Source organism: Podarcis vaucheri (genome assembly GCF_965113315.1).
Source record: "Podarcis vaucheri genome assembly, chromosome: 1".
In the NCBI taxonomy this organism is placed as follows: Eukaryota; Metazoa; Chordata; class Lepidosauria; order Squamata; family Lacertidae; genus Podarcis; species Podarcis vaucheri.
The window spans coordinates 37,697,445-37,723,434 of NC_138759.1; positions in this window are offsets into that span (position 1 = coordinate 37,697,445).

The following is a 25,990-nucleotide window of genomic DNA, read 5'->3' on the forward strand; positions in this document are numbered from 1 at the left end:
GCAATCTGCACATCTTTTGTCAGTGTTTGACTAGAAATGAGATGCTTAAAATCATTAGGCTATCAAAAAAAAAAAAACCCCTCCTGAAATCTCTTCATTGAAATTTACATATTTAAATATTTTGAAACCTGCAGAAACTTCAACATGATACTTTCATAAAATATTGTTTCAGCTCGTAGCCCTCAACTATCAGTCTATATATGACAATAAAAATTATACACACCCAGAATCCTGATGTTTCTCTCTTTCCTCTTTATGCTACAGGCACTGGATTGGGGGGTGGCAAAAGGGTAGGAGGAGGTGATTGTAAGCAGAACTTTGCATTACACCAAATTTATACCACAAATTCACCACATACACACACAAATACACATACTAGGGTTGCCATACGTCGGGAATTTCCCAGACATAGCCAGAATAGTAAATTCAGAAGCAATGTCCGGGAGGAAATCGGCAAAATGTCTGGGAAAATCCAGACATATGGCAACCTACGTTGGCAGTGTCATTTTTGCCGATTTCCCATTAAAGGGGGGGGGGCTCAAAATAATCATTTTTTTGTGATTTTGCCAAAAAAGCTCAACAACCTTGGGCAAAACTGAAAAAAGCTCTACAAGTATCCCCCCCCAAGCTCACAAGTTCACCAAGTTCAAAAACTTTTGTGTCCAGATTTTCACTTTTTGAAATATGGCAACCCTAGCACATACATCCAAACACATCAGAAGATTTAGGACTCCCATCAATTTTCCTGGCGGTAGGGTAACACCCAGTGAAGTTTCCTGCTTGTGCAGTGAAAATCAGCTTGCACTTCCGGTGCCTCTTCTCCATGCCCCCCCCCCATTTTGCTCCAGGAGGTCCCCCAACCTTTCTGGGAATGTATTAGGAGCTCCACGGGGGAGGACAGGAAAGAACAGCCCCATTGCACACTGCCTGCTCTCATAAGTTCATAACTGTGACTAGAATGCAAGCTACTTGAATAAGAAAGTAGCACATTCAAAGACTAGTGTGGCATTCTTGATATTTGGCACCATTAATGGCATCCCTTGAATATTCAATTCCTTTGGTCTGTATTCTGAAGGTTAATGCAAGACCATGTGTGATATCTCTATATCTCACATTCCATTATGTTGATTCAAGTGCGTAGAAAGAGTAAAAGAGAGCGCCCCAAATATCCCTTATTCCAAATGGAACAAGTTATGGGAACCATTTGTGACGCTAAAGCTTACCGTAACGCTAATACTTGCCTAATACAATGGTATACCTAATTGTGTCCAACAGCATGAGTCAATTAATTAAGACTCAGCTCAGATATACAGTTTGTGTATCATCCTCCCCACCCCCTCCGCTTTTGTTGTACAGTACTGAGAATCCTTGAGGCTCTGATTAATTCTTGCAAATGTCCTGGTCATCTTCAACTCTTGTCTCTCACCGCAGATCAGTTCTTTCTGGGTTTTTGTTGTTGTTGTTTTGGTGCTATTCAACAGGACTCCACTTTTATCCCTGGAGAAACTCTGAGGGTGATTTTGTACTGATGACAGCATACTTTAAAACTCAGGCTGATCCCACACAGCGGTCTCATGTGTGTGTTAAACAGCATAAAGCTAACTCCTGTATAACCCCGTACTTCAGGTTTCATGCAGTCTAACAGCACCCTCCTTCTCCTCCCTTCTGGAGCAGGACATCCAAGTAAGAACAAAACCGCTGCACCTCATCTTGAAAAGCCTCTCCATAAGGATACCATGGTGGATGGTATGAAAAGTCAGAGAGATCAAGGGAAATCAGAAGGGTCCAAATTCAAATCATTGTACAAGGCAATCAATGTGGTTTCTGTACCAAAACAGGTCTCAATTCTGGATTGAACTGGATCCAGAAGTGCCAGGAGCTGGTCAGTGACAACCCACTGTAGAACCTTGCCCAGGAAGAGGACATTTGCACCCAGTCTGTAATTAGTTAGATCTTCCAGGTCCAAGAACATTTTTTTAAAGGACTGGTCAGATTGCTGCCTCTTTCAAGTGACTTGATGAAGTATTGAGCACCTCCTTGGCCCAGCCTGCTGTCCCCTCACTACTAGACTGTATGATCCATGATGGGCAGGTGTCCAGCACACAAGTGTCATGCCAACCTATCCAAGCACCTTGCCCATGTCCTCAAGCTAAACTAGCTGAAACTCACCCGGCAGTACCTAGCTGGACATCTCAACAGATTGACCTGCTATAATAGTGGGATCCAAGTTCTGGTGGATGCTGCAGATTTTATATTCAAAGGGCTCTGATGGTTCCAAAGTTTGGCCAGGATGTATCAGGGCCAAACCATTCACAAAAGCTCAGCTGTGTGGCATTGAGCAGATGCAGTGGAGGCAACCAAAAAAATCATTTTTTTTGTTATACACAGAGTAGGTTCTAAAGTGAGACTGTACTAGTGCCCAGTTGCATTCATCAGGAGTTTTCCTCCACTTGTGTTCAAGCTGCCACATTAGTTGCTTCATTGCCCTCAGCTCCCCAGCATACAAGGTGATGTCATGAAAGTCTATGAGAATAAAGTTCTTCCTGGCTTTAAACTGGGAAAATACAGTGGTACCTCGGGTTAAGTACTTAATTTGTTCCGAAGGTCCGTACTTAACCTGAAACTGTTCTTAACCTGAAGCACTACTTTAGCTAATGGGGCCTCCTGCTGCTTCCACACCGCCGGAGCACAATTTCTGTTCTCATCCTGAAGCAAAGTTCTTAACCTGAAGCACTATTTCTGGGTTAACAGAGTCTGTAACCTGAAGCGTATGTAACCTGAAGCGTATGTAACCCGAGGTACCACTGTATAAGTTCCTTGTGGCAAGCTCAGCCTTTTTCCTTAGGTTATTTTTACACCTCTCTAAAGGTGCGGGTGGCGCTGTGGGTAAAAGCCTCAGCGCCTAGGGCTTGCCGATCGAAAGGTCGGCGGTTCGAATCCCCGCGGCGGGGAGCGCTCCCGCTGCTCGGTCCCAGCGCCTGCCCACCTAGCAGTTCGAAAGCACCCCCGGGTGCAAGTAGATAAATAGGTACCGCTTACCAGCGGGAAGGTAAACGGCGTTCCGTGTGCGGCTCTGGCTCGCCAGAGCAGCGATGTCACGCTGGCCACGTGACCCGGAAGTGTCCCCGGACAGCGCTGGCCCCCGGCCTCTTGAGTGAGATGGGCGCACAAACCCCAGAGTCTGTCAAGACTGGCCCGTTCGGGCAGGGGTACCTTTACCTTTACCTTAAAGGTGCCCAAGGCAATAAAACACAGAGATCAATACAGTAAAAACTAAAATCAATACCAGGTGATCACCATCACTGTTCATAGGCCAAAGGCCCATGTGAACAAGAACGTCTGACGCGGACGCATGTGAACGTCCGACGCGACTTCCACTTGAGTGCAGGAAGCTCCTGCAGTCAATTGGATGCCACACCTTGGGTTTCAAACATTTCAGAAGTTGAATGGACGTCTGGAATGGATTACAGTTACAGATAGGTAGCCGTGTTGGTCTGCCATAGTCAAAATAAAAAAATTCCTTCCAGTAGCACCTTAAAGACCAACTAAGTTAGTTCTTGGTATGAGCTTTCGTGTGCATGCACACTTCTTCAGATACCACGTGTGCATGCACACTTCTTCAGATATCCATCAGAATGGATTACGTTGGAGAACCAAGGTAGCACTGTATTTGCCTGCTGGTAGAAATCCATCAAGCATGGGACTTTCTAGGAAAGAAATTTCAGACCTTAGACACAGCCACCAAAGTTAAACTTTCTTCTCTTGTATCTGCATTAAACCTCAATTCAAGTCCAGCAACATATCCATGGCAGATACATATGCATGAATCCTGAGGGGATGGTAATGAAATTTGGAAAGGATTGGCAGCAAGTAGATTGGATAAGATTGGAACATATGGCAAAAGAGAAAAAAAGTACATACTTGCGAGGAATTAATAAAGAAACGATTTCAACCGTGCTAATAATTTCAGCTGAGAAGCTGCATACAAAGTAAAGTAAGAAGGAATAATCAAATAAGCGGAACACACTTTAAGAAATAGTTGAGACAAACAAACAAACAAACAAACAAACAAACAAACAAACGAGATGATTAATTGGGGGTTGTGTTGAGTAGCAACCATAGGAATGAGGTACCAGATGAAATTTGGGGTGTTATTTAGTTATAGAATAGTATTTAGTGATAGAATAAATGGTTATCTCCCAATGTGACTTCGTTGAAAAGATGACACAATGGAACATTAAAAACAAACAAACAACAACAACAACAACAAAAACAACCAGGAGGGAATGTGGACTGTTGAAAATAGAGCAGATGTGATCCATATATGCTGGAGCAGTCCAGATATACCGTATTTTTCGCTCTATAAGACGCACCAGACCACAAGACGCACCTAGTTTTTGGAAGAGGAAAACAAGAAAAAAAATATTCTGAATCTCAAAAGCCAGAACAGCAAGAGGGATCGCTGTGCTGTGAAAGCAGCAATCCCTCTTGCTGTTCTGGCTTCTGGGATAGCTGCGCAGCCTGCATTCGCTCCATAAGACGCACACACATTTCCCCTTACTTTTTAAGAGGGGAAAAGTGAGTCTTATAGAGCAAAAAATATGCTAATTTTTTTTTGGGGGGGTTATAATCTGTTATTCCTTTATTTTTATTTTTTAAATTAAAGCAACTCCATCACACCTTGATATTTATTTATTTACATAATTAATTAATTAATTAAGTCTTTAAATTTCCATACTACCCTTTATCCAAGGATCACAGGTACTTTACAATATAAAAACACAATAATACATAGCATAGTAACAACAACAGCAACAATTCTCCACAGTTTAAAAGGCCACAGATAAATAAATAAATAATTTTCCACAAAATTAATCCAATTGCTATTCCTAAAAATGTGAACCCCCTCACCCCTCAAAGCTCTTATCTCTACCCTCTATTGTCTTTCTCTACCCTTAATTCTATTGATTTAGCCATTTTTTTATGTCCAACATTTAAATTTTGAAATCTATTATTTTAGGAGTTTCCTCCTTCTCCCACATTTTGGGCTGCTATCAGTGCAATACACAATAAATTACACCACAATCCTAATGTCTTAAGGATGGGTAAATGGGATTAGGATTGCAACCATAGCCGCACTTTTTCTTCTGTGAGTCTATGCCTTCTAAAAAAACCTCATCATCATCATCTGAGGCCCTTCTTGTGTGCCTCATCCACAAAAGGTACGGAGGGCAGCAATATGAGCACGGGCCTTTTGTGTGGTGTCTTCCCACAGTGGCAGATCTTGGGATGTTGAATTTCAGCAGTGCCCTGCGTGATGCCCAAATTCAGCGCCCCTCACCCCCCACCTTCCATGCTACATCATTGTTAAATGTTGGACATTAAAAATGGCTAAATCAATAGAATTAAGGGTGGAGAAAGACAAGAGAGGGTAGAGATAAGAGCTTTGAGGGGTGAGGGGTTCACGTTTTTAGGAATAGCAATTGGATTTATTTTGTGGGAAATTATTTATTTATGGGTTATAATGTATGCATATAGGTAGAGAGAAAGTGCATTGAACTTTGAATGACCCTTGGTCGGACTAGACGACCCTTGAGACCCTTCCAACTCTAAGATTCTAAGATGCTATGATCATAGCTGTCAACTGTTGTAAAGTGCATTATACAAATGGGACACTAGATGGCGATGGTGAGCTATGGCAAATTCAATATATTTTTTCAAACTTTTTTTAAAAAAGCATTTTCACAGCGTTTTTTATATGTGTCTAGATTCCACCTCTATCTCAATAATATTAAAGAAATTATGCTAGTACTGATAAATAGACTTTTGGCCTAGCCTATGCTAATCAGTGGCCACTTGTAAATTAGCTTTGATAAAATAAGTTAACATTTGAAAAGGAACATTAGCCTTCCCCAGTGCTTTTTTTCTAAAAAAAAAATATGTTGAGGGGCACTCTCATTTTGACTCAAGAAAATCACCATTTTATAGTTCAAATCAGGAAAAATAAATACAGTAAATGGACAAAAGTGCAAAGATTCACAAAATGTTTAGGGGTATACATATCCCTGCGTCCCCCCAGAAAAAAGCACTGGCCTTCCTCCCCCCACTCGCTTTATCTATTCCATTTTGGGCTTTGTAGTATTCTTACTGCTCAGTTAGTATCCTCTGGTTCCAGGGCTTCAACCATGCAATGTTCAGTCTAAAGAATCTCAGAAGGAGAAAGCTGCCCCAAAATGACCACAACACAGAAAACCAAACTGCCCCCTGCCATCAGTCTGAGTTGTTATGCAATATATTGTGTTTGCTGAGGTAAATGACAGAGGGTGAGGTACAGGCTATTATTACTAAAATCAGCCAGAGAAAAATGAATTTATCATATTGCTTTGCTTGTCACAGTGTGCGTAAAATTTACACTGCAAATGATGCACATTCTCATGCAGAACAACAACAACCTCGTTACTGGCAAGGCAGTTATGCATTAAAGTCTTCTGATTGAATCTATAAATGTGGAATGCAATCGCTAGCTGAAAACTGTCATTAACATTTGTTGCCTGAGCAAAAGCAACAAATGATCTTTGGCTGATCAGGAGCCAACAGAAACTGTTGTGGTTATTGTATTTTCTGAACTTTAATGCACATGATGGGCTATTACAGCTCACGTACCTCTCTGACTTGTTAGTGTGGTGAAGACGATTCCAAAGTGAACATAACACAGATTATATTAAATATCAACAGACAAACGGCATACCATCCAACAGTGGAAGTGAGCGGCCAATTTTTAGCATACCGTTTATGCTGAACGGCATTGGACTGTTTATTATTATTTCAAATTTCTCTCCAAAGGGAGTTGTGGGCACCCTAAAAATACAATTACTTAAACCCAATTTTAAACAACACTATAATACATTTGTTTGTTGTTTAGTCGTGTCTGACTCTTCCTGACCCCATGGACCAGAGCATACCAGGCACCCCGTCTTCTACTGCCTCCTGCAGTTTGGTCAAACTTATGCTGGTAGCTCTGAGAACACTGTCCAACCATCTCATCCTCTGTCATATAATGCATTGCAGATAACTAAAGCCAGTGGTGTATAAAACTTAATAACAGTATTGACCAAAAACCTGGATAAATGCAAAAAGTCTTTTAGTTGTTTCCTGAATGCAGAAAAGAGGAGGCCTGATTAATGTCCCTTGGGTGAGTGTTCTGTAGCCAGGGGTCTACCACGGAGAATTCCCTGTCTTGGGTTCCCATTATTTGGGGTACTTCTACTGATGGGTCCATGAGTAGGGCTCTCCCAAGATTGCAAAATTCACGCCATAAGGGACTGGTGCTTTTTCAAGTGCTTGGTTCCTAAGGCATTTAGGGCTTTGTACACTAGTACTAACCAGGGGTGCCAACTCCAGGGGCCCTGCCCTTTTTGGACCTCCCTATGTTTTGGGGTTCAAGGCTGCCCCCAGTGCCGGATTTACGTATAAGCTAAACAAGCTATCGCTTAGGGCCCCACTCTCTTGGGGGGTCCCAAAAAAATTAAAGGAAAAAAAAACACCTGGATGTACATTTCCAAAGTATAAGATAAAAAACAAATAAAATAAAACCTACATACAGTAAAAGTGTTTTGTGTTGTGTAGGCTCCTATTTGTTATGTGCATAGGTCCATAAATTACCATATAGCATATATTTAACACAAAAAACAGCAACAATTTGCTGTTGAAAAAGGACAGCTGGACATATAAAGGGTCCCATTACCTTCAGTAGTCTTGGGCCTCATCAAACCTAAATCCGGCCCTGGCCACCCCCCACAATGTCCGGAAAGTGTGGAGGCTCCTTCTCCTCCTGCCATGGAGGGGAAGGAGAGTCGAAGCAGCCTCTCACTGGTGGTGGCACCAGGAGGTGGAAGAGAAGGAGCCCTGGCCATTGAAACAGTGCAGTCGCTGCATTTGGGTCCACTGCCAGCTCCTCCCAAAGTCCTGACATCGCGTAGGCGACATGGCCTTCCCCAGTCACCCTCACTAAACATTCTGCACTGGTTGAATGTACCATGATATTTTCTCCAGGGCTCCTAATTTTGAACTCCTGAAGTGTCAGGAATGAGTTGAACACTTCTGAAGAAACCAAGATACAATTTTTGGCTGCCACGTTAGGTGAACATTGAGGAAATTCCTGCAGATGTTGTTGAACTCCCACTCCCATCAGACCCAACCAGCATGGCCAATAGTCAGAATGATGGAACTCCAACAACATCTGGAAGCCATTGCCTCCCCACTTTAACTCCAACCATTACAACATCTGCCTAGGAAAAATAGTGAATATACAAATACCATATGACCAAAATCCACAAAGGATGGAATAATCTGTAACCAGGTGGAAGGCTGTAGGGTTTGCTGTGCTTGTTTCAATACACAGCCAAAGATCAAAGTATGTCAGATACATAGGAAGAATGTATGAAACTGGAAGGTGCCTTATAATGAATCAAACCCTTGGTCCATCTGACGGGTAGCACATTGGCAGGGGTTTTTGCAGCAGCCTTTCTTAGCCCTACATGGAGATGTCTAGGATTGAACCTAGAACTTACTTTCAGTACTACCACTGAGCTATAAACAAGTTACAATCTGGTTCTTGCTTGCAGCTGCTGTTGCAACTTTTGGATTTGTGTCACCTGCAACTCTTAAAAGTGTCTCAGGCTGCAATCCTATACTGCAGGTAAGCCCCGCTAAACTCAATGAAACCTACTTCTAAATACAGTGGTACCTCGGGTTAAGAACTTAATTCGTTCTGGAGGCCCGTTCTTAACCTGAAACTGTTCTTAACCTGAGGTATCACTTTAGCAAATGGGGCCTTCCGCCGCCACCGTGTGATTTCTGTTCTCATCCTGAAGCAAAGTTCTTAACCTGAGGTACTTTCTGGGTTAGCAGAGTCTGTAACCTGAAGCGTCTGTAACCCGAGGTACCACTGTAAATGCATATAGGATTGTGCTGCAAGTAAAGTTTGAGATTCTCAGAACATACAAGGCTACAGCTATAGGTAAGGAACAAGAACATTATTTGGGGATTGATATGGACAGGTATGTGCCCTTATTTACAAAGTCCCTATTTTTCTACTGCCTGCTGCCTCTAGTAAATCACTGTCCCCGTTCTGTTCCTGTTGTGTCTTTTGGGTGAGGCTTCTTGAAGTTTCCTTTATGGAGTTTATAGAGTTGCCTCTTGAGTTTCAGCTGCCTTCTCCAAGTCTCCTCTCTGATGGGGGAGTGGGAGACAGATGCATCTTGACTCTAGGGCATAAGTATGATAAGACAAGCGCATGAACAATAAGGCCCCATGGCGTGCGCAACCTGCCATTTCACAGGCTACAGCTGGTGAGGTTTATTTTGAACTGTTCATAACATATTGTAGGACAATTATGTTCTTCTAGTGTATCTTTAACCCAAAGAACAAATGGACCCTCTTAGCTTCTAAATCAGAGAAATTCAATAAAGGAACAGAGTATACAGCAGACAGAAGAGAGCCTTCAACAATGTGTAAGGGGGTGGGTGGGTGGGTGGGTTGTGCAGCAGTCCATGATCTGAGATTATTATAATGTTCCTCTTTTCATCTATGAAATGTTAAAGGGTATAGAAATGGCCACTGTATGCTGATTTACTCTCACCATAATATGTAGGGTCCAGTCTCTGCTCCTACTTTCTCCTGATGCAGAACAGTGCCGGGGAACCTCTTTGGTTCTGTGGGCCAGATCCTTATCTTGACAGGTGGTGGGACAACCTACCTGTCAATGATATGACATCATTGTGATGACAGACAACAGGAAAGTTGTCCACCCACCTGCTAGAATCAATTGTGCAGCTGTTTCCAAGGGCCTGAAGGCCAGATGGCTGTTGGGCATTATAGAGTCCCAGCCCAAAGAGCTTTGCTAGCCCTATGCTCAGTGCCTGGAGAAGTCCCAAGCATAGGGATGTCAACCTGACAGCAAGTTGACTGTGGGGTTCTCGGGAACCCCTGTGCAAAGCAGCAAAAAGCAGGATTCAGCTTGCCCACCCATCAGATGATGTGCGGCAAAGCCCCAGCCTGCTGGAACGCTGCTGTTTACAAGCCCAGATTTAGTGGTCCAGATTTAGTTTCCCTGAGAGCCAAAGTCTGGTTTTAACAGGCATTAGCTGCACAAGCAAGTTCCCTGCAGAGAACTCTCAAGCACAGCCAGTTCAGCAGGCCTTCGCTTTACTGTGGAGCTTAAGAGTCCCTCTAGGTCAGACCAAGAGCCCACCTAGCCTAGCATCCTGTTCTCACAGTTGCCAGGTAGATGCAATGGGCAGCCCACAAACGGGAGCCACGTAGGTTTCTGGGAAACACTTCTTACTTGTGAATCCCAGCAACTGGTGTTCAGAAGTATATTCCACGTTGATAGTGGAAGCATAATATAGATGGTAGCCATTGGCAGCCATATCTGTGATTTTATCTAACCTCTTTGCGAACCATCCAAGTTGGTGGCCATCACTGCCTCTTGTGGGGATGAATTCCACAGCTCTGTGTCTTCACAGTACTTGCTTTGTTTTTAATCTTCCAAAATTTGGCTTCATAGGGTGGCCTTGAACTCTAATATTATAAAGAAGGCCACTTCCTCCGCCCTATGCATAAATCTATATACCTCTCACATGTATTCTCTTACTGTCATGACCCCCGAATCCAGCAATAAGCCAGAGAGAGGACCCCAAGAACTTCCCATACCACCAGATTCTGTAGGGCCAGAGCCCAGAGTCCCACTTTCCTGAGGAAGCTGGTGCTTCCCACTGCACATCACTGATTCCGAGGTGTGGGAAAAACACCAGGAGTGAGATTGCGGAATAGAGGAAGAGTGCCCATTTTCAGGCAGTTAGGCAGCTCTGAAGTTCTCTACAAGGGGATGGAGCCTAGGAGAGCTGTTCACTTGGAAGTACCTGTGATTCTACAACTTCTGACCAGCCTTGCCTGTAGGATCCAGAACATGGAATTTACTCACTCTAAACCAAAAAGCTTGCCTTATTTTCCATCCAGTTATCTTTTATAAAACAACAACAGCAACAGGTTAATGCAAAAAGAATATCCTATGGATATGGCCTTATGAGTGAATATGCAAAAGAGACGTGGAGCAGAATAGCCTTGTCCATCCATCATTAGCTGAAGGACATCATGTGACAAGAAGCTACACATTATAGGGAAGGACCACAGCTCAGTGGCAGAGAACTTGTCATACAAGCAGAAGGTCCCAGATTCAATCCCTAGCATCTCCAGGTAAGACTGGGAGAGACTCCTGCCTGAAACCCTGGAGAGCTGTGGCCATTCAGTGTGGAGGATACTGAGCTAGATGACCAATGGCCTGGCTTGATATTAGGCCGCTCCCTCTGTATAGCTGTGTGACGTAGATGCCAATGTGTGAAAGTTGCTCTCAGCAGCCTCTGCGTAATGTTGATAATTTTTGGACTGCCCATGGGAACTGAGCGGCTATTACTCAGTGGAAGGACCTACATTTTGCAAGAAAAGCATCCTTGGTTCAGTTTCTGACACCTATGGCTACAAGGATATCATGGAATAGGAATGGGAAATATCTCTGCCTCAGACTTTGCAGAGCTCCTTCCAGTCAGCATAGATAACACAGGGCAAAGTAGGCTAAGTGTCATATATTCAGTATCAGATTAATGTGCTTAAATTAATTTATAAAGGCTACCTGTAATTCTTGCCGTGTCAAACTTTTGACTGAAGCTCACTGTATAGGTAAGGATCCTGGCATGGAATACCAGACAGGATAGAATGTGAAAGTTAGACCACTTTTGCGGGCAGATAAACCAACATTGTTAAAGCAAAGTACTGAGCCACGCTCAGGGTCCTTGTAGGAATTTACAAAGCCCTGGTCTAGGGTACCTTAGGGATTGTCTGAACCATTATATTCCAGCTCAATCCTACAGATGTAGGATTGTCCCCTGAGTTGGTGATACTCATCCAGTGGCAACCCTGTGGAATGCTCTGCCCATGAAGATACAGCTGGCATCTTCTGCATTAACTTTTAAACATTTTTTTGCTGAAAAGTTTTTTTATGTATACAGTCTAGAGAATCTTTCTGTAATAGCTGGTTATCTGTGTTTTTAACTTTATGTTGCTTTCACTGTATATATAATTGTTGCAAACCACTTTGATAGTTGAAGTGAAATTGCGCTATAAGTATATATATTAAAAATAATAAGGGTGTGTCACTTTCCCCAAAACCAATGCTGAACTGGAGAGTACAAGGCAGAAGAAAGAGCAAAGGACATTTCCTGCCGTATCTGATGGGCCTTTTTGAACAATCTGAACACTTGTAATTTGTGCAAGCAACTCACTGTGAGTAGCTGGATATTGCAAACGGTCTTCCTTGTAGTGAAGCATATTTGGCTCTTGGAAAGTGAATATGGGCACCATCTTTGGCTTCTGTGCCAGGGAGGCACTTTTTTGGATCACACCCTTTGGGATCACTCTGTTCCACTGGCACACGCTGTCATTGCTCCCAGGCCAGCTCTGCTGCCAATGGCTTAAAAAGCAATGTCTCCAATTGAAAGTTAATTAGAGGACAGATTGTTCCACAGAGACTTGAGTAGAAGAGCATCAGCATGAATTTCAAAAAACGTGCAGGGAGCTATAAATATATTGTGCAATATTTTGCAATATCTCCAGTGTTTTGGTCTAATGTTGAACATGCTCCATTGTTCGAACCAGCTGTGTTCTTTCCCGTTTTCATTTCTATAAAGAGATTATAAAGGCTGTCAAAGCAAACCCTGCCGCTCTAGCCTGCCTTGACGGAAAGTTCTGCATACACAGAGCACAGCAAACGCAAGGAGGAACTTTGTTTCAAGCCAGAACAAATCTTCAGCTAATTATAAGAGAACTATATTAAGCACAAAAGGCAAGCTCCACTTATACAGAACAAAGTTACATTTTACTCTTTGCTTTGCAAGTGCATTTATTACAATTGCGACGAGTAATTGGAAATTCATTTTCTTTCATTTTCTTAGGTTATTTCTTTTATTGTTTTTAAGTGCTCCGCACATTGCCGTATTGAATAAGCTACAAAAAGAGAAGATTAGTGGGACTTGTGGGGGGGGCTAATTTGTAGCCGAAGTCATAGAATAAGAAATGATTCATCCTTCTGATTCCTTACTTTCTTTTACTAGTAACTTTCATATCAACTACTAAATGAACTATAATTATATGAACACACACACAAGGAATCTGTGGCAAAAAGTGCAGTGTTAAAAGGGCCAAAAAATATTAGATACGACAACTCAGTAAAGAAATGAACAGGAGATGAAGAAGGGGCGAGTTTAGCCATGCACCACTGAACATCCCGTGTACTAGATACACTATTTGTGAAGGTGTGTGTTGTGTTATTAATAAGATTTGGGAAAAGGGCAGCTTCTACGTTGGTGTCATACATGAACATTCTACCCCCCCCAACACTAAATGAAAGACATTCCATTTTGCAAAAGGAATGCCGAACAACTAAGAGTGATTCGGAGTGCATGTTTGACTGAACTGTAGTAGTCTTGTTGATTTCTGAGCAATTTCCTTGACATGGGGGAAATTGTTTTTGAAATGCAGGTTGGCTGACGGATTACGATATCTAAAACAGCGAGCCCTGTCACTGGTTTTCCTTTCCTGAGTAGTTGAACTGTCCAATCTACTACTAAACAAAAGGATACAAGTTTGACCCACCAAGGATGTTCCTTGGAAAAAGAAAACAACTTTCCTCTTTCCTTTGCGATCCCCAGTAGATAAGTGGGCTGCCACATGGTGGCAGTGTGAGACTTCTCCACTTGAGGGAAAAGGCTTTGTTTGGCTGTGTTTGCGAAGACAAAGATGAAGAGTTGAAGGCATCTTTGCACAAGGCGGAAATTAAAGCGAGGAGGAAGAAAAATATGCACCCTCCTCTAAAAATCCTAGTCTGGAACTATCCAATCATGTGGTGATCGAGAAGTTAGGATCGCTAAAGATATTTTTTCTATTCAGGTGCCCCTTCCTCTCTTGAAAAACAGAGTAGAGAATAATTCTGGAGTGGCTTCAACATCTCTGAGCATGATGCTACTGGTGAGGCATTGTAAGGTTGTTGATATGGGCAAACCCTGGGCTATTTTTCTAGAGAAAGAGGTCCAGAACTTGTTGACTTCCACCTCTTTCCCGCAGCTCTGAGTGCCATAACAGGGAATGGCACTGCAATGCTACAGAGGTGTTGGAATACACCAAAGAGGTGCTGGAACTTGGTTCTGGTGAGTTCTGGCTGATAAAAAGCCCCAGGCAAGCCTTACCAGTGGGCATAACCTAGAGGGTTTCTGCAAAGCCTGTGCAGGGGACAATACCTTCTAATGCCTATTATATAGGATCTGCATTAAGGGTACTCTGTATCCAGTTTGGGGACAACTGGTACATCTGCAAGCATGGCATTCATTGGGAAAAAATAAAATCCAGTGCCACCCACCACTAACCTGCCATGTGGAACAGGTTTTTGGTAGGTAACTGCTAACTTGTCATACAGATAAAGTCAGGCACCTGATTGTAGCACTCAAAGCCATCTGCCCTTTTCAAAATGGTGGCAACCTGGATGGTCTCCTTTTGCAAACAATGTTGCGGGAGAGAAGTGAATTCCTACAATATTGCCCTTTCCCTTTCATGAAGTGGGAAGGCAGGTTGTGATTTTTTCCCATTCACAGAAGAGGAGCCATGAGAGTCTGGATCTCCAACATTAAAGGCAAAGGTAAAGGACCCCTGACAGTTAATTCCAGTTGTGGGCGACTCTGGGGTTGTGGTGCTCATCTCGTTTTACAGGCCGAGGGAGCTGGCATTTGTCCGCTCAGACAGTTTTTCCGGGTCATGTGGCCAGCATAACTAAGCTGCTTCTGGCGCAATGGAACACCAAAACCAGAGCAGTGCACGGAAACACAGTTTACCTTCCTGCTGGAGCGGTACCTACTTGCACTTTTGGGTGTGCTTTCGAACTGCTAGGTTGACAGGAGTGGGACCGACCAATGGGAGCTCACCCCATCACAGGAATTCAAACCGTTGACCTTCTGATCGGCAAGCCCAAGGGGCTCAGTGGTTTAGACCACAGCACCACCCACGTCCCTTCCCCAACATTAGGATAGAATCATAGAATAGTAATCTGGTCTCATTCTCTAACTTTGCTAATATGTCACAAGCAATGGCAAAACTTGAAAGCTTTGTCATCACCACATTTATTCCCCAGAGCAAGAAGTCCATCAATTACCCTGGTACTCTGGCAAACGATGTCATTGCTGCAGATGTGAAAATTGTCCTGAAGCTGCGTTCTGCTGCATTCCTCCACCATTATACTACTTACATCACCCAGTGCCTTGATCCACAATGTATGTGTTCAACATTCCCTGCTGGGTCTTATATAATGCCTCTGTGAGTGGCTATCATGGAGAAGAGGAGGCAATAACTGACTTCAATGGAAGTATTTTAACTGGATGCCCCTCCTCCGTTGCAGTCCTGTTTCGTTCAACAAATGTAGAAATAAAAAACAGACCCACTGATAGTAGTTTTTCAGTGTTCCCCAATGCATTTACATTGACTGAAATGCAAAGTGGAGTTGCAAATTAACAAATCCAGCAATTCAACGGACATCGTGCCTAAGTCACTCATTGCAGACCCTCCAAGTGCCCCTATTTTCCTGATTTAGAGAAGCCATCCTGGTTTCTGATTTGATCCTGGAATGTCCCACTTTTCCTTAGGATGTCCCTATTTTTATTGGAGAAATGTTGGAGGGTATGGAAGTATCCATCCCCCGAGCCGTCTGAAGGCATTCCTGTATAGGGAAGTTTTTTCTGATGTTTTATTATATGTTGGAAGCTGCCCAGAGTGGCTGGGGCAACCAGTAAGATGTATGGGGTATAAATAGTAAAATTATCATTATGGATCATTATATCATAATCATTATAGGACGCCCCTATTTTTATCGAAGAAAATGTTGGAGGGTATGTCATTTCAAGCCATTCCAAACAGGAAATGTTTTGCATAGTCAAAACTGGGCTTTAGGAGCATGACGGGTTCAGCATTCCTTCCAGCTGGCCGTGAGATAAAGCCATTCTCTGATTGCTCCAGTGCACGAACAGATTGATATTCAGCCCATGATGATGAGGCAAGTCACTTTCCCACCTATACCTCATTCGGAGTTATAAATCAATCTGGCTGTGTGACAGAGTAATCAACGGTGGCTTCACCGTGAAGCCATCTACAACATACATGGAATTCAGTGAATACCCTGGGGTAATTTTGGGTTTCGTGAACCAGCCTTCCACTTGCCTGGGTCATGATCACAAAGCAAAAGAGGATTTGATTTGGGCCGTATGCTTATGTCTCTGCGCCGGATAAAGGTGTAAAATAGAGAGGCTTTTCAGCACAGCATAAGACAGGTTAAAAAAGAAAAGTCCCATCTATACAATAGGCTTAGTGGCATTAGACAGAAGAGCCCTGCCTAATTCTCTTCTCCCATCTACTTATCTCTCGATTGGTGATGGACATTTTCCAAGTGTAAGCCAGCTTCTGCATGACTATGTGGTTAAACCTGGCATGCTAGTATAATGCACAAAAAGCTTAAGGAAGCATGAAGACATGATTCTTCCTTTCAACCTAACAGAGGAAAATCTCTTCATGTCAGGTTCCGTAATTGCTTACAAAGAGAGGGAAGCAAGGAATATTTTGTCTGGCTGCACATAAAATGTACTCGGCAAATGAAATACACAAATTCAGCTCTCATCTTAATACAGTCCTCGGAGTGTGGCAATTCTGCCAGGGCCTTCCCTCTGACAAAGATGCTGGCCATCGTCCAGGGCGCTCCAGGACCAGCTTTGTGTGCCCAGGAGAAGAGTCTCTTCTTTTCACAATAGCACCCCTCCAGCAATGGGTTGCATTAAAGCTGCTTTTTAAACTAGAGGGAGCTTCAAAAGCAATTTCGCAATACATCACTGGGGATCTGCCATTAAAGTGGAGAATCCACATTGGAGGGGGGGGGGATTCTGAGCTTTGACGGCTTATTACACCTATTTCCAACAAGACACAGAAAATTGCACCCCCCCTCCACCCAGAATCCTATTGCCCCTAATCTGAGACACGCTGCCAAGTTTCTGTGTTTCATTTCTAGGAAATTCATTTTAGCATGTGCTACCTCCGCTAGCTGGCTGATTGCAGTATAAAATTGTGGAGTAATGCATTGCATCATTATTAGAACCTGCTATTTATCTCCATTCATTATTATCTACTTTCTCATGTATAATGGATGTTTTAAAAATTAGAGTGTTTAAATAGCTAGTCCATACTGTTTTAAGTCTCAAAGAAGGTAACATTATTGGATTAGACTACTTAACACAGCTTACTTCTACAATATCTGGGAACAAAGCATCAAAATTTTACAGATATAGAAAGTTTTGTTAAAAGGAGGCATTTACTATACAGGGGGCCACCTTAAATATGTGCCTAATGATAAAATCCAGGTATTGAGCATTCACAAATTCAACATGTTGAATAAAAGTAAACCTGTCTTTTAAAATATTTTTAAACCATTTGCAAACATGAATAAGGTCGCATTCAATCAGAGGTGGTCACATGCAAGAAAATCTGTATTGGAATAGGGACAGCTGTAACAACCCTGCCAGAGGATACGTACCAGGAGACAGACAGGAAATGGTGACATTGTCAGTTCTCCAGGACATCCTTTTAGACTGCCTGGATGGGCTAGGTATTTAAAGGACAACCATATGGTGCTTCCAGTCATCCCTATCCAATAGAAGATGGAGCAATGGGAATGATGCTCTGCTCTACTCTATGGAAATGGCTCTACTGAGTGATGCAATGCTCCTTTTAAAAAAATGATATTTACTACCTCTGTCAAGGATGGGAACCTGCAGCCTTCTATGTGATGTTGGACTACAACTCCCATTGGCAATGCTGCCTGGGCCTGATGGGAACTGGAGTTACAACTTCTGGAGTGCCACCAGTTCCCCATCCTTGATCTACATTTGGGGTGATAATTTTGGGGATTTGAATGTAGTTTTTGTCAGTGTGCTGCAAGGGCCCAGTCCCCAGTTTGACGTTTAATTATGTTTTGAAGTCCTCCAATCCCAATTTTTAAATGTCTGGGTATAAATATAATTCTTGTATTGGTATAGCAGAGCATAACGTATCAACATGGCATTTCATATAGTCAATCGAATATCCACAGAATTAAGAAACAGTTTTATTTCATCGTGAGTAATATTTGCAGTATTTAAAACAGACACATGGAAAGTTGCCCTTGATTGACTTGAATATATATATATATATATATATATATATATATATATATGCAGGTTTTGGTGTCTTCGGGTGTCTTCCCGTGTAAGAGTCGGGGTGTCTGTGCGACGTTTCGACGAGGTCTCACTCGTCATCTTCAGGCTGGTGCTTTCGGCTTCTTGTTACTGGAACAGAGCAGAGTCTGGTGTTTGAGTTCCTATAAATACTGTTGAGGGGTGTGGTGTATAGCCTCCAACGTTCTGGGCAAAGAGGAAGTTCCTAGATTAGTGTGCCTTTTCTTCTTTTGTTCCTTAATTACTTGAGGGATATCTTGGGTGATTTCATGAGTGATATTCAGAATATCACTGGGTGGGTCATTAAGTGTAGATTAGTTGCTAAAGCTTTCGTGTCTTGACCTCTTGAGCTTGTGAAGAGTTTTTCTGAGAAGATGGCTGTGCTGCATTTAGTTGTGCTCTGGCTTGGCTTCGTGTATAGGGGCGAGCTATGGTTTTGTGCCTTGTGCCAGCCAGATCTGTGTAGGGATTGCAGGGGGGTGCAGCATCCGGAGGTGCCACTATAGTTTGGCTACTGGATGGAGTCTGTAATATGTCTGTGGAGAGGGTCTGGGTTTGGGTCTGGTGTGGTTGATTGGTGACGGCGTTCTGTGTGCCTCTGGTTCTGGTGTCGGTTTTTGTGGGGAGGGCTAATTTCCAGATGTCTGGCAGGCGGGACGTGTCGTCACGCTTGTTCATGTTGTGAGGGTGTTTCTCTATCTCGATGGCTTCCATGATTATTCTCTTGTGGTGATGTTCCATGTTAAAGAGCAATTTGGAATCTGCAAAATTAATTTCATGTCCTGTTTCTTTCATGTGTTGGAAAAGAGAGGAAGTTTTTTCTTCTTTTTTGACGGCATTCTTGTGTTCTGCGATACGTGCATTTATTCGTCTGTTTGTTTGTCCAATGTACGTGGCTGGGCAGACTTTGCAGGGTATTTCATAGACCCCTTGGTTTTCCAGCTGGATTTTGTCTTTTGGGTTTCTGAGGATATTGGCTATTTTTTGGTTGGTGCAGAAGGCTGTTTTGATATTGTGTTTATGGAGGATTTTGCTGATTTTGTCTGTAGTGCCCTTGATATAAGGAAGGAGGGCCATGCCATTGTTTTCTTCTGTGTCTTGGTTTTTGGGGGGTGTTTCTTTTTGGATTAGCTTCGTAACCCTGTTTTTCTGGTATCCATTGGCGATTAACACATTTGAGAGATTCTGTAACTCAGTTGTCAAGTGGTCTTTGTCAGCCAGGCGTTTGGTTCTGGAGATGAGAGTCTTGGCTACGGAGTTTATTTGTGCAGGGTGGTGGTGTGATTGTGCATGTAAGTAGCGGTTGGTGTGTGTTTTTTTCCGGTAGATAGTGTGTCCTAGGGAGCCATCAGGTTTTTTGTAGATTAGGACGTCAAGAAAGGGGAGTTGGTTGTTGTCTTCTATTTCCATAGTGAATTGTATTTTGGGGTGTAGGCTGTTGAGATGTGTGAGGAAGCTATCTAGTTTTTCTTTCCCGTGTGGCCAAATTACAAAGGTGTCGTCAACATATCTGAGCCAAAGTTTGGGTTTGTGTTCTGACTTGTCTAAAGCATTGGTTTTAAAGTGTTCCATGTACAAATTTGCGATGACCGGTGAGAGGGGTGATCCCATAGGTGCTCCTTCTATCTGTTTGTATCTTTGTCCATTGTGGATGAAGTACGTGTTGGTTAGGCAGTGGTTGGTCAGGTCCAGGATGTATTTGGGGGGGTTGTATTTGTTTTGAATGGCTGTCAAGGCTTCATTAATGGGCACTTGAGTGAAGAGAGATACAACATCGAAGCTCACAAGTAGGTCATCGGGATGTAGGTATTGTTTCTTTATTGTTTCTATGAACTGGAAGGAGTTAGTAACGTGTGAAGCGATGGATTCTGCATAGGGCTGAAGTTGCTTAGCGAGAAATTTAGCGAGATTTTGTAGAGGTGAGCCTATGGAGCTGACTATTGGTCTGAGTGGTGTTCCTTCTTTGTGTATCTTGGGGAGACCGTAGAGTTTGGGGCATCTGGATGATTTTTCTCTGGGGATGATTCTTAGCTGGATTTCTTCACTGATAGGAGAGGCTTTTATTTTGGATTTGGTGGTTTTTTCCAGATAGGTGGTGGGATCTGTTTTTATAGGTTGGTAGGTAGGGTCTTGGAGTAGATTTTGGCCCTCCTTCCTTATATCAAGGGCACTACAGACAAAATCAGCAAAATCCTCCATAAACACAATATCAAAACAGCCTTCTGCACCAACCAAAAAATAGCCAATATCCTCAGAAACCCAAAAGACAAAATCCAGCTGGAAAACCAAGGGGTCTATGAAATACCCTGCAAAGTCTGCCCAGCCACGTACATTGGACAAACAAACAGACGAATAAATGCACGTATCGCAGAACACAAGAATGCCGTCAAAAAAGAAGAAAAAACTTCCTCTCTTTTCCAACACATGAAAGAAACAGGACATGAAATTAATTTTGCAGATTCCAAATTGCTCTTTAACATGGAACATCACCACAAGAGAATAATCATGGAAGCCATCGAGATAGAGAAACACCCTCACAACATGAACAAGCGTGACGACACGTCCCGCCTGCCAGACATCTGGAAATTAGCCCTCCCCACAAAAACCGACACCAGAACCAGAGGCACACAGAACGCCGTCACCAATCAACCACACCAGACCCAAACCCAGACCCTCTCCACAGACATATTACAGACTCCATCCAGTAGCCAAACTATAGTGGCACCTCCGGATGCTGCACCCCCCTGCAATCCCTACACAGATCTGGCTGGCACAAGGCACAAAACCATAGCTCGCCCCTATACACGAAGCCAAGCCAGAGCACAACTAAATGCAGCACAGCCATCTTCTCAGAAAAACTCTTCACAAGCTCAAGAGGTCAAGACACGAAAGCTTTAGCAACTAATCTACACTTAATGACCCACCCAGTGATATTCTGAATATCACTCATGAAATCACCCAAGATATCCCTCAAGTAATTAAGGAACAAAAGAAGAAAAGGCACACTAATCTAGGAACTTCCTCTTTGCCCAGAACGTTGGAGGCTATACACCACACCCCTCAACAGTATTTATAGGAACTCAAACACCAGACTCTGCTCTGTTCCAGTAACAAGAAGCCGAAAGCACCAGCCTGAAGATGACGAGTGAGACCTCGTCGAAACGTCGCACAGACACCCCGACTCTTACACGGGAAGACACCCGAAGACACCAAAACCTGCATTCCTGTACCCGTGAAAATCTACGAAAGCATATATATATATATATATATATAGGTTTTGGTGTCTTCGGGTGTCTTCCCGTGTAAGAGTCGGGGTGTCTGGGCGACGTTTCGACGAGGTCTCACTCGTCATCTTCAGGCTGGTGCTTTCGGCTTCTTGTTACTGGAACAGAGCAGAATCTGGTGTTTGAGTTCCTATAAATACTGTTGAGGGGTGTGGTGTATAGCCTCCAACGTTCTGGGCAGAGAGGAAGTTCCTAGATTAGTGTGCCTTTTCTTCTTTTGTTCCTTAATTACTTGAGGGATATCTTGAGTGATTTCATGAGTGATATTCTGAATACCACTGGGTGGGTCATTAAGTGTAGATTAGTTGCTAAAGCTTTCGTGTCTTGACCTCTTGAGCTTGTGAAGAGTTTTTCTGAGAAGATGGCTGTGCTGCATTTAGTTGTACTCTGGCTTGGCTTCGTGTATAGGGGCGAGCTGTAATTTTGTGCCTTGTGCCAGCCAGATCTGTGTAGGGATTGCAGGGGGGTGCAGCATCCGGAGGTGCCACTATAGTTTGGCTACTGGATGGAGTCTGTAGTATGTCTGTGGAGAGGGTCTGGGTTTGGGTCTGGTGTGGTTGATTGGTGACGGCGTTCTGTGTGCCTCTGGTTCTGGTGTCGGTTTTTGTGGGGAGGGCTAATTTCCAGATGTCAGGCAGGCGGGACGTGTCGTCACGCTTGTTCATGTTGTGAGGGTGTTTCTCTATCTCGATGGCTTCCATGATTATTCTCTTGTGGTGATGTTCCATGTTAAAGAGCAATTTGGAATCTGCAAAATTAATTTCGTGTCCTGTTTCTTTCATGTGTTGGAAAAGAGAGGAAGTTTTTTCTTCTTTTTTGACGGCATTCTTGTGTTCTGCGATACGTGCATTTATTCGTCTGTTTGTTTGTCCAATGTACGTGGCTGGGCAGACTTTGCAGGGTATTTCATAGACCCCTTGGTTTTTGAGCTGGATTTTGTCTTTTGGGTTTCTGAGGATATTGGCTATTTTTTGGTTGGTGCAGAAGGCTGTTTTGATATTGTGTTTATGGAGGATTTTGCTAATTTTGTCTGTAGTGCCCTTGATATAAGGAAGGAGGGCCATGCCATTGTTTTCTTCTGTGTCTTGGTTTTTGGGGGGTGTTTCTTTTTGGATTAGCTTCGTAACCTTGTTTTTCTGGTATCCATTGGCGATTAACACATTTGAGAGATTCTGTAACTCAGTTGTCAAGTGGTCTTTGTCAGCCAGGCGTTTGGTTCTGGAGATGAGAGTCTTGGCTACGGAGTTTATTTGTGCAGGGTGGTGGTGTGATTGTGCATGTAAGTAGCGGTTGGTGTGTGTTTTTTTCCGGTAGATAGTGTGTCCTAGGGAGCCATCAAGTTTTTTGTAGATTAGGACGTCAAGAAAGGGGAGTTGGTTGTTGTCTTCTATTTCCATAGTGAATTGTATTTTGGGGTGTAGGCTGTTGAGATGTGTGAGGAAGCTATCTAGTTTTTCTTTCCCGTGTGGCCAAATTACAAAGGTGTCGTCAACATATCTGAGCCAAAGTTTGGGTTTGTGTTCTGACTTGTCTAAAGCATTGGTTTCAAAGTGTTCCATGTACAAATTTGCGATGACCGGTGAGAGGGGTGATGGCACAGCCATCTTCTCAGAAAAACTCTTCACAAGCTCAAGAGGTCAAGACACGAAAGCTTTAGCAACTAATCTACACTTAATGACCCACCCAGTGGTATTCAGAATATCACTCATGAAATCACTCAAGATATCCCTCAAGTAATTAAGGAACAAAAGAAGAAAAGGCACACTAATCTAGGAACTTCCTCTCTGCCCAGAACGTTGGAGGCTATACACCACACCCCTCAACAGTATTTATAGGAACTCAAACACCAGATTCTGCTCTGTTCCAGTAACAAGAAGCCGAAAGCACCAGCCTGAAGATGACGAGTGAGACCTCGTCGAAACGTCGCCCAGACACCCCGACTCTTACACGGGAAGACACCCGAAGACACCAAAACCTACATTCCTGTACCCGTGAAAATCTACGAAAGCATATATATATATATATATATATATATATATATATATATATATATATATAAACATATATTCAGAATTCTACATACTGAGAGTTTTATATGGGGGGGAAAAACCAGACATCTACAAAAATTAGAACTGGGGAACAGATTGACAATGTAAAAAAATAAACAGCATAATTCTATCCCCGACTTACATCTACCAGGGCAGAATAAAGCTGGTGCGAAATCCTTTTGTGCTGGTGGAACAGACATTAATAGAAAAATATTATGCCAGCATAACTATGCCAGCCTTGGTGGGAGGCTACACCTAGGAGATCCTTTGCGCTGGTGACAGTGGTGCGGAGCAGCAATAATGCAAGGGAAGGCAACTGGCGGATTTGTGATGATACTGTCTGCTGGAGCTCCAGGGTAATTGATGGAGTCTCCTTGCTCTAGCAATCGAATGCAATAATGGCACTTAATGGATGGTACTTCCCTTTTCTTTGATGACGTTCCTACTTCACGCTAGCCATTTAAATTCTGCGTGGATTCCTAATGCAAAGCTAAAGGTTTCATTTTAGCTGAAGGCCTTTTTTTTCATTTTAGCTGAAGGATTTAACTTTTGTTAAACTAAATATGAGGAGTCTGAAGTAAGCACCGCCCCTGATTTTTTTGCCAACAGGGAGAGATGGATGACAAGCAGCCCTGCTTGAAATCATGCCCTTCACCCATGTTCAGGAGTGTCATTTTCTGCCACGGAAAAAGGATTTGTCTGCCTAGAGAAAAATACAAATCCTATGAACCCAACGGAAAGCAACGCTCCTCAGAAGTAGGTTAATTACCAACCTCCCCCTTCACAAAGGTGAGGTGTTTTTGTTTTGTTTTGTTTAAGTGTTGGCTGAACTTTTACATCAACTTTTAAAAAATATATATTCCAGCAGTACTGGGGAGAGAATCAAATGTGTCTGTGAACAGGGTAGGAAGGTGGAAGAACTTTGTGCAAAATTAGATTTACTGGGGTGGGTGTTGTGTGTTATATAAATGAACAAGTGGGCAAGGAGTCTTTTTTTCAGCCCACACGTGCTTTTAAAAGCCCAGTGTGCATCTGCAGTAGCTCAGGGCTATTTGTACAAATGTTTCAAGCCCAGCATCACTTTCATGGATGATTGTGTGACCATTCATGGTGCTGCTGGGCTTGAAGTTTTTATACAAAGAGCCCAGAACCATTGCAAGTATCGTCCCATTACTGCATCAGTTTGCAATTAAAAAACAAAACAAAACACTACACAAAAATTTGTCCACATTTTATGTGCATTTCTCCTTATATATGCACACTTCTCCTTCTCCAAAAATACTCATTTTTGCAAGAAATTCCACTGCATATGCTTTTTAGTACATTATCCTCATTCATATACCCAGTGCAGGGGGTACTTGTTGTTGTTGTTGTTTAGTCGTTTAGTCGTGTCCGACTCTTTGTGACCCCATGGACCAGAGCATGCCAGGCACTCCTGTATTCCACTGTCTCCCGCAGTTTGGTCAAACTCACGCTGATAGCTTCAAGAACACTGTCCAACCATCTTGTCCTCTGTCGTCCCCTTCTCCTTGTGCCCTCCATCTTTCCCAACATCAGGGTCTTTTCCAGGGAGTCTTCTCTTCTCATGAGGTGGCCAAAGTACTGAAGCCTCAGCTTCAGGATCTGTCCTTCCAGTGAGCACTCAGGGCTGATTTCCTTAAGAATGGAGATGTTTGATCTTCTTGCAGTCCATGGGACTCTCAAGAGTCTCCTCCAGCACCATAATTCAAAAGCATCAATTCTTCGGAGATCAGCCTTCTTTATGGTCCAGCTCTCACTTTGGGGTACACTTTTCCCTAAAACTTTTTGTGCTCATATTTTTGGGGGGGTTGGAGAACTACACTGCAAAATCCAGAAGTATGAATTCTGAAAGAAAGCTGTGCTTTGTGAAATGCAAATTAGGTAAGTTTGCATTAAGAAGAAAAGCCAACACATTTCTTTTCTGTCTGTAGCTCTGAATCCCACACAGAGTCGATCTGTGAAGAGCAGTCCCCCCCCCTTCAGGAGTTCCCACAAGGCGTGGGTAGCTGGGGATGCGGTCGCCAGGGATGAGACTCCTTGGGCTTGACCCTGCTCTCCCCCATCACATTTTTTTGTGAAGGGCAGTTTGTGAATAGAGCTGCAGGAAAATGTGCTTCTGATGTAAGAATATTCTGTGCCTGAGCTTATTAGTCCTGTATTGATGCGAAGCATCACATCAATAGGTTTAAAGTTCTGGGGAAATGTATATAGATTACTAAGGGTATAAATATGCAAAGGAAGGTTGCCAAGGCAGTGCTACCCAGAGAAAACCAAATTCCTTCAGTAG